General features: G+C 48.6%; 1 pseudogene; it reads right to left on the bottom strand.

The window, feature by feature from the left end:
- Window positions 1–4350: 4350 nt before the first annotated feature.
- LOC146863391 (U4atac minor spliceosomal RNA) lies at window positions 4351–4468 on the bottom strand (annotated as a pseudogene).
- Between the last annotated feature and the right edge of the window lie 5862 nt (window positions 4469–10330).

The following is a 10330-nucleotide window of genomic DNA, read 5'->3' as shown; positions in this document are numbered from 1 at the left end:
TGCACATCACCGAGGAAGAGGAGGACGATGAAGTCTTTATGGTATTGAACATTCAAGGAGTCAGCACGAAAAGAAGACCACCACCGTTGTGTCAGATATGGATTGGGGACAACAGTGTCCAAGTGCTCATTGACACGGGGGCGTCAATGAACATTCTAGACGCTGGACAGTATGAGAAACTTGTGCCCAAGCCCTGGCTCCTACCTACAACGGCCAAAATCTTCACCTACGGCGGCAATGTGCCCATTCCTCTCCAAGGAGTGATAGAGGTAGAAGTCCAACACAGGACCAGGTTGACACATACCCAGTTCTACCTCACCTGTGACCGAGCAGGATCGCTTTTGAGTTGCCACTCTTCCGAAGATTTGGGGCTCGTGATGTTTGCCAGGCATATCCATCAGTCGCAGGCGGAAATGGTACTGGCGGAATTTCCCGAGTTAATTTGTGGTCTGGGCTGTCTGAAGGGAGTAGAAGTACAACTCCACATCGACGACACTATCAAGCCGGTGGCCCTACGGCATCGCCGAGTGCCTTTTCATCTCTGTCCGCTGGTGGAGGCCGAGCTGGAGCACCTGGAAAAGGATGGAGTGATAGAGAAGGTGTCGGGCCCACTCCCTGGCTGTCGCCGTTGGTAATCGCACCAAAGCCCAAACAACCAGGAGCAATCCGTCTCTGTGTGGATATTAGGCTGCCTAACAAAGCAATCCGGATGGAGGGCACATCAAGCCCACCATTGATGAGATTGTGGCTGATATCAACAGGGCGCAGTGGTTCTCGAAGGTAGAACTGAATTCTGGCTATCATCAGCTGGTGCTGGCGGAGAAGAGTCGCTATATAACAACATTTTCAACACATGTGGGGCTCCGCCGGTTCAAACGCCTCAGTTTTGGGGTCTCCTCTGCAGCGGAGGTGTTTCAGGATGCCGTGAGGAAAGCACTGTCGGGACTGGTGGGCGTGCTAAATGTCAGTGATGACATTCTCATTTTCTCCAACTCCCTGGAGGAACACCACGTTCGGCTAAGAGCAACACTGAGGAGGTTGATCGAGCAGGGCTTGACCTTACATAGAGCCAAATGTGAATTCTATGCCAACGAAGTTGAATTATTCAGCTACAGGTTCTCAGCGAAGGGATTGCAAGTGGATCTGGCAAAAGTGGAAGCCATCCGAGAGGCCTCCATTCCCCAGACCCAATCAGAAGTCTGAAGTTTCTTAGGGATGGCGAACTACTGCGGCAGATTCCTACCCCACCTTGCCACACTCTCGAAGCCCCTCAGGAATCTTACAAAGAAAGACGTCCCATGGCAATGGTCCAGTGAGGAGGCCAGAGCCTTCAACGAGATCAAAAGAGTGCTTCTGCAAGGAGCTACAGTGGCATATTTCAAGCCAGGGCAGGCGACAGAACTCGTGGTGGACGCCAGTCCGGTGGGGCTGGGTGCTGTACTCCTCCAGAGGGACCAACGAGAGGAATGGGTGCCCATTGCCTATGCCAGTCGGGCACTGACTGCGGTAGAGACCAGAAACGCTCAGATTGAGCGAGAGGCGTTGGCAATTCGTTGGGCATGCCAACATTTTGACATTCATCTGTGTGGCCACACCTTCACCGTGGTCACAGATCACAAGCCATTGGTACCTTTGTTCATGGGCACTGCACGCAATGGTCCGCCCAGGATAGAGAGATGGGCGGTGAAAATCCAACACTACAAATTTGAAGTTGTGTATCGTCCAGGGGTCAACAACCCGGCGGATTATTTGTCATGACATACTTTGTCTATCGGTCCCGGGACAAAAGGTGAGGTCGACAAAGGCACGGAGTCATTTGTGAAGCAAATCGTGGAGGCAGCGTGCCCGCGAGCATTGTCGGTGGAGGAAATCCAAGGAGCTACAAAGGAAGATGGGTGCCTCCAAGCAGTCAGGCAGACGCTGCACAGCCATGAGTGGAAGCTGTTCCTTCAAGGGTCTAGTGGCCTGACGGACGAAGAGAAAGAGTACCGTGTGGGACTGTGGAGATGTCGCGAGGAACTGAGCGAAGGGTGCGAAGGAGTAATTCTAAGGGGCACCTGTCTGGATGATACCTGCCAAGCTCTGGAGAAGAACGGTGGACCTGGCCCACCAAGGTCACCAAGGGGTCAAGAAAACAAAAGCTCGTCTGAGATCAAAGGTGTGGTTCCAGGGCGTGGATCGCATGGTGGAAGAAAAGGTCCGTGGTTGCCATGCCTGCCTGATAACGGTGTCTCCTGTCATCACCGAGGGACGAAGCTACACGCCATGGGCCAATGTGAGCATGGATTTTGGAAGCTTTTGGGACGGGAATTATACTGTGGTCATGGTGGACAGTCATTCAAAATTCACAGTAGTAGAAGTGGTAACATCGACAGCGTTCGACAGCATCAAACCACTGATGGAAAAAAACATTTGCACTCCTCGGGATGCCGGAGGAGATCCGCACGGACAATGGACAGCCTTTTCAGGGACAGGAGTTCAAGGAATATCTGAATCAACACAGCATCCGACACCGCCGAGTGACACCCCAATGGCCTCAAGCCAACGGGGATGTTGAGAGATTCATGAGGACTCTGAACAAAGGATTAAGGATTGGAGTGGACCATGCAGAGGACCTGGAGGGATGCTTACATGGGTTCCTACGGGCCTATCGCCAGACTCCGCACTGCACCACCCGTTGTGCCCCCAGTGACCTACTCATGAAGCGTGCCATGAGAGACGTGCTCCCTACCAGTGACAGATGGTCCCCAGTAGTTTTGGATCCGGTGCGAACCCAGGCTCAGTGACAAAAGAACAATGACAAGGCCAGTCAGCGAAGGTGAGCCAGACCATCGGAAATATGCAGGGGTGACTACGTGGTTGTCAAAGATAGACATCCTGGGTCCAGGTTTCGGACACCTTACGAGCAATAACTGTGGGAGTTGGTCCAGGTAAAAGGATCCATGGTCACTGCGAGAAGAGGCACTCACCAAACAATGCGGAATGCTTCCTGGTTCAAGAAAGCAGGCGTACCAGCTGTGGTCACGGAGGAGCAGGAGGCCGGAATCTCGGATGGAGTTGGGCGTCAGCCTCTAGAAGCAACGGAGGTTCCAGAGACACCACCCATGGTGGAATTTGAGGAAAACCCCGATGACCCAGGCCTGTGCGTACCCGAAGAAGACAGCACCAGAGCAGAGGAAACCTGCACTCCCAGAGAAGGTAAGTGGTACCGGCTGAGAGATAACCCACAGCCCAGCACTCGACTCTGAGACTTTCTGTGTTAATCCTCCTCCCAAGAACTGTGAATGGCATCGTTAAGCTTACTGAACTTTCTTCAGAGTTATGTTAGTTCGTTTTTTTTATTTGTTATTTTAGTTTATTGTTTAAACATTCCTGGGTTAGATGGGCTGTAGTGAGCCACCTGACCACCACACTACAGTGTTGCACCGTCAACTCCCTGGGCTGGGCCGGGAAGTATAAATAAAGGGCGACGTCAGCGCTCATAGCTGATGGCGCTGACCAAGATACTAAGTGGTCGTGTGCCATTTACTGTGCCCAGCAAGTGTTAGGCCCTCTTTAGTCTCTACCCCCATTAGCTCGTGGCTGACGGTGCGTAGTGTGTCATTTACTGTGCCCAGCAAGTGTTAGGCCCTCCTTAGCGGCATATTATCAAGACACAGCGTTAAAATTATCGCCGCTTTAGTGGCAGAAAACTGCCATTAAAGCGTCGATAATGGGCTTGATAACATGCCCTTGAGAATTACCATAGAAACCCTTGTTCTGGTGTCAGCATGGGCTTCTATTGGAATTCTCTGCGGCATATTATCAAGCCCATTATCGCCGCTTTAGCGGCAGTTTTCTGCCGCTAAAGCGGCGATAATTTTAACGCCGTGCTTGATAACACGCTCCTTTGTCTTTACCCCCATTAGACGGTCCCCGTGCCCGATTACATGTTACCAGGGCCCCTGGTGTGCCTCATCACACCGTGAATTACAAGCATTCAAAATGCTATAGGTCTCCCCTTTCATTAAATTAAAGCCATTTGCGTTGCTATACAATACCATTAGCAAAGCAAATGGCTTTAACTTAATCAAAGGCGAGACCTATTGCATTTCCAATGCTTGTTTTTTATTCCTACAGAAATGGAAGGCTCTCAAACACTTCCTTAGATGTTCAAGGACAAGAGTTAAAATAGCACTTTCGTGGGCATAATATAATGGGTGAACTGCTGTTTCATTTACCTCAACTAACAGTTTAAATACTAAGGACTCAGTGACATTGAGTCAACGTTGCTGCCACCTATAGGTAATTATAAATATTTGAGCTTGACGATGTTAATAATTGATTTCTTGGACAATGAGTAAAACTAAGAGTTCCAAAAATTGCACCTTTCTAAAGCTGTTACAATAGCGGCACATACATGCTGTTAACAGTGCTACCCTCACTATACATTCATTAACCAGCAGCACATCCCCAAAATAAGAATAGTTGCTGAAGTAATGCTAGCGCACCGCTGATGACCAGTAAAGACTCTCATGTTGTTACGGTGATCTGGAATTTTAATACTCATTGGAACAAAAGACTCGCTTTCTGAACAGCAGTACAGCAGGAAGGTGAGCTTACTGAATCGACAGCCTTGTCCCCTGTCCATTGTAATGCAGCCCATCATGCATTGCGCCCCCTTCTTGTGTGGATTTGCATATTAACAGACAGAGAGAAAGGTTGAAACTCTGCCTGGGAAGGCTTGAGGTATGCAGACTCGGCATTTGGATAACGTTGTTTATTTAAAATGGTATTGAAATGCACTCGCTTCAAATCTTGAATTCAATCTTTCAATATGTAATTGTGCATCTTTCTTAGGGGCATATTATCAAGAAACGGCGTTAAAATTATCGCCGCTTTAGCGACTGCCACTAAAGTGGCAATAATGGGCTTGATAATATGCTGCAAAGAATTCCCATAGAAGCCCATGTTCTAATGTCAGCAAAATACACACAATTGATGGACGGAATGCAGAACAAATCAAAACATTCACCCCAAGTCAAGAGTTCTGGGTTAAATCCATCATTCTTTTGCTCACCATGCTACCCCAGTTTAGACCTGGCCATATGCAAATCAGTCTTGACCCTGTGCCTCATGGGAACAGTCCAGCCCGAACTGCCAAACCAGGTCCTCCCAGGACCGAAAACAAGCATTCTAGAAAAGGTTTCGGGGTTAACCTCTCTTCAGCCAGGATAGCTTGATTGCAGTGGCTCAGTGAGCCCAGGACTCACGTCTGAGCATACCGGCACACTTAGGGTGAAAAAGCAAAAGACACACAATTGATGGACGGAATGCAAAACAAATCAAAACATTCACCCCCAGTCAAGAGATCTGGGTTAAATCCATCATTCGTTTGCTCATCATGTCATCCCAGTTTAGACCTGGCCATATGCAAATCAGTCTTGACCCTGTGCCTCATGGGAACAGTCCAGCCCAAACGGCCAAGCCAGGTCCTCCCTGGACCAGAAACAAGCATCCTAGGACAGGTTTCATGGTTCCAATCCTTTTCAACCAAGATAACTTGATTCCAGTGGCACAGTGAGCCCAGGACTCACGTCTGAGCATACCTGGCACACTTAGGGCGAGATAGTAAAAGACACACAATTGATGGACGGAATGCAGAACAAATCAAAACATTCACCCCCAGTCAAGACATCTGGGTAAAATCCATCATTCTTTTGCTCACCATGCCACCCCAATTTAGACCAGGCCATATGCAAATCAATCTTGACCCTGTGCCTCATGGGAACAGTCCAGCCCGAACTGCCAAGCCAGGTCCTCCCTGGACCGGAAACAAGCATCCTAGGACCGGTTTCTAATGTCAACATGGGCTTCTATTGGAATTCTCAAGCCCATTATCGCCGTTTTAGCGGCAGTTTTCTGCCGCTAAAGCGGCGATAATTTTAACGCCGTTCTTGATAATATGCCCCTAAGCGGCAGATTTATAAGCCCCGTGCGCCACTTTTGCTCCGCCGTTGCGTCACTTTTGTGACGCAGCGGCGGCGCAAAGCCAGCGCCATGCTGCGGGCTATTTACAACGTGACGCATCTAGGGATATGCGTCACGTTGTAAAGCTTGCGCCACATGTGGGCGTACCTGCACAGGGGGGGGGCGTTCCGGCGCAGGAACGCCTCCGAAAAGTGGCAGTCACTTTTCCGGCCATGCTGCGTCAAAACCCTGCGCCTGCTTGAAGCAGGCGTAAGGATTGACGCAGCATGTTAGGGATAGGGGCACCTCGAGCCTTGCTGGAGCTGCGTCACGGTTGCGATGCAACTCCAGCAATGCGCCAACCTTACGCCGGCAGATGCGCCACGCATCTGCTTGTCCTTGCGCCATGATGCGCTGCATTGTAAATGCGGCGCATCTGCGGTGGCGCAAGGGCAAACTTGCGTGATGCATCTTCCCTGGCGCATCCATGCTGATTTGCAGGGTTGCGCCAGGGAACATAAATCTGCCCCTAAGTATTTAATGGTTCATTTTCCACGATGCATTTTTATCTCGTGTGTGTGTCCCAGATCAATTCATTCAAAAGGGTTACATGAAACAAGCGCGGTACCGCAAAGGCAGCCGCGTGTTTACTTTTGCATCCCGCTTTCACTTTAAGTGAAAGCGCGATGCGAAAATAAACACGCAGCTGACTTTGCCAAAACTGAGTTAGAAGAAAAAAGTGCGTGGGGACTAATGAAGGAGAGATTGCCACGCCGCCGGTAGAAGATCAAATCCCGGTGGGCGGTCTTCCAGTGCACATGCATTGTGTTCAATCCCTTGGCACTTTCAGTAGCTGTTGATTCAAGTTTCATACCTGAACGCTTTCCCTGAAAGGCCACCCTGGATTTACCTGCAGGTCAGTGCCTGTTGGACAGATAATGTAAGGCAATGATCTCACACAAGTAATACGCAGAGGGCAGAGCATCAAGTTGTTGGCTGATACCATTCACTTGGATCTGGGTTGAAAAGCGTCCTTTAAACCCACTGGTCCTTCTCACTTGTATTGATGGCAAACAGTTTGCATTTTACTGTATTTTTGGCGCTTTACTTACGGCCAACAGTGGGGTAAGAATCCAGGCTTTTGGGAGCAAGGTCAAATAGAGATATCATTGAATATGGTAATAGCAACTATTTATTGAATTCAAAGGCAGGACTTATTCTATCTATTTTTATCATGCTAAAAACAGAAGTAAATATTGAAGACATTTTTAGCAGTGCTTTAAATAGGTAGGTGCTGTCCGGTACTCGGTACCTGCACTTCCTTAATTTGAAAGGTACCTGCACGTCTCAGCGCTGCTGCAATACCTTTAATAGGAGCGACCTTGCACTCCACAAGAGCAAACAGGTACCCTAAATAGTGAGGGGCAGATTTACCACTTCTGGCACATCTCTGCTAATCAGCACGGATGCGCCAGAAGAGTTGCAACGCATCTGCCCATCCGTGCGCCACCACTGATGCACCGCATTTACAATGTGTCGCACCGTGGCGCACGGATGGGCAAATGCGTGTCGCATTCCCCCCGCGGAAAGGTGGTGCATTGGTGGAGTTGCGTCGCAAGCGCGATGCAGCTCCAGCAAGGCTCGGGGTGCCCCTATCCCTAACATGCTGTGTCAATCCTTACGCCTGCTTCAAGCAGGCGCAGGGCTTTGACGCAGCATGGCCGTAAAAGTGACTGAGTGAAATCTTGCAGATTTCACTCAGCCAGTTTTCGGGGGCATTCCTGTGCTGGAACGCCCCCCCTGTGCAGGAACGCCCATATGTGGCGCGGGGCTTTACAACGTGATGCATCTCCCTAGATGCGTCACGTTGTACAAAGCCCGCAGCATGGTGCTGTCTCTGCGCCGCCACTGCGTCAAAAAAGTGACGCAACGGCGGCGCAAATCTGGCGTAAGGGGCTTCTAAAATTCTATTTAAAGCGCTGGTTTATAACTTAAAAAGCTGAATGGTGGTACTCTTACTAAAGAGGGTAGATTAAAATTAAGAACAGATTGTATATGGCTCGACAAATATTTCCCGTCTATCACTAAAAAATGTTGTGATGTATTGTTCTGGCTCCCCCCCCCAACACATACAAAAAGTGCTGCAGAATACAGGAGGGCTGTTGCTATTTCTACTCCTCTCTGTCCCGATTACAACAGACATATCTCGCCATTATGTCTACGAACCTACGAAAAGCTGACCCACACGTTTGCACCCTCAGTGTACAGAGAATCAAGAAGCAGGTCTGATATCTGTGACTTCCACTGCAGTGCAGGAGCTTGTGGCTGAATCATTGGCAAGGTCTTAGTGTATGTGATTCGCTTCCTTTGTTTCCCCGGCCCTGTTGTGCGTCATGGGAGGAATCGGGGATTGGTCAACGAACATTAACAAGCATTTGCAATGCAATAGGTCTCGCATTTGTGAGAGTTTAAATTATTGGCATTGTAAATGACAATGCCTTTTATTTATCTGTTTTGATAAATAACACAAAACGGCATTGAGCCAGTAGCTCAAATTCTTGTAGATGCGAGACCTATTTCACTTCAAAGAAGCAGCGCCGTTGTCCCGGGTTGCTTGGAAAGTGAAAGTGCACAAGGTGTGCTGTATGTTGCAGGAAAGCATGTCATGCCTGCAGTAGGAGCAACTCATTAAAGAAAATAGTGCTTACAGACTAAATAAGACATACCATGTAACAATTGAAGTAAAAAGACCAGTCCTCATAGGAGGTTACAAATGAAGACAAGGCGGTACTAAGGAGGGACTAACAAGCCTATTCATGAATTAGAAGCCAGCGTTTATGAAATACAATTACACAAGCCAATGAAAAATATGGGGGGGATAGTAGGCGGGGCTTCAAGTCCATACTCTAAAACAGCATGTCTCGCAGAGCAGTGCATGCACTGCCTAGGTTCGACCTAAAAAATAGGACACGTGGAATTTGAGCCCTCTATGATAACACCCTGTGTGACTAACTACAGCACATTGAAGTGTGTGCTATATTGCACTTTTGTTCATACAACTTCTGACGTCACCCTGTCCCTCACTGCAAATCACAGACCCGCTAATGCCTACAACCCATGGCCCTGAACAACATCATCCAGTGCCTCGATGTACAGCAGCAGGTGCTGCCACGAGGCACGCCACTCAGTGTTCCTCAGAGGCGCATCATAAAGTGATCCCCTGAGGTACATTCAGTGGTTAATTTGTACCAGTGTGTGGCGGTGGGGCTTGCCAGCATGCGGACTAGGATTCACTTCACAATCCTTCCCCCTCCCACACACACACACAGATGCTTTTCTACAGCCCGTTATTTTTGTGTAAACGGTGCAAGACTGGCGCTGTTTACACAACATTAAGGGGCATATCGACAAGGGCTTTGGGGCATATCAACAAGGGCTTTATCTCTGCTGTTTTGGCTTTAAAAGCCAAAAAAGCAGAGATAAAACTAGCACCCTATCAACAACAGGGTGCTAACACGCAAATTGGCATGTTAGCACCCTTTTACTCTACGCTTCCCCTTGCATCTCTAATGAGATGCAAAGGGGGCGTTCCAGAGTAAAATAATAGGAGAAATGTCGCTAAGCGACATTTCTCCTATTATCAAGAATATCGCTAACCCTGTTAGAGACAAAAAAAGCAGCGCTAACTGGGGTTAACGCTGCTTTTTTACGCCTGCTTCAGGACTGACTTAGCCATGATATCCTATGGAAGGAGGATATCATGGCTAGCACCAGGATTTTTATCGCTATTGAGATAAGCGTTGCTAATAGCACGCTATCTCAGCGATACAAATCGGCGCTAGCCGGCGATAATTATCCGAGCGCTAAGTGCTCTGAGCGATAATTATCGCCGGTTGATGTTGATATGCCCCTAATTGTCTGTCTCTTATGGCAGCGTGTGACGCGAGAATGAGGAGTAACGAGAGAGAAAGAGAACAAATGTTAGTGTGACTGTGTGTGAGGCAGGGGTTGATATGCGGTGAGTAGTCTTTCAAGTGCTTAACTCTCAGGCAGTGACAATGATTTATTTGTAGACAATGTATGCGAGAATTATTTAGGTAATCCAAGTCAGTGATGCGTTCTCTGTTACATTTCGCACTTTCTCTTCAGGTTGTGTGGGATATGTTGCCTATCTCTTAACAGTGTTTCTTTTCCCAGGCGTTTTGTTTCTGCGGTTGAGTTTTTCATGCGAGCGCATACTGAGTGAGTTGCTTTAGGTATGGGGCTGCACTCGGGAAGTGGATTGGTGTTCAGTGCCACTGTCAGTCATTGTCATGAATTGAATGTGCTCTTACTACGGGCTCATCCTATCCTTGGCCTCTGCAGAACGGTGGCCAGGCAT

This window comes from Triturus cristatus, chromosome 2_2 (assembly GCF_964204655.1).
Source record: "Triturus cristatus chromosome 2_2, aTriCri1.1, whole genome shotgun sequence".
NCBI classification, from domain to species: Eukaryota; Metazoa; Chordata; class Amphibia; order Caudata; family Salamandridae; genus Triturus; species Triturus cristatus.
The sequence above is the reverse complement of the archived record's forward strand: the minus strand, read 5'-3'. Positions and strand labels throughout refer to the sequence as shown.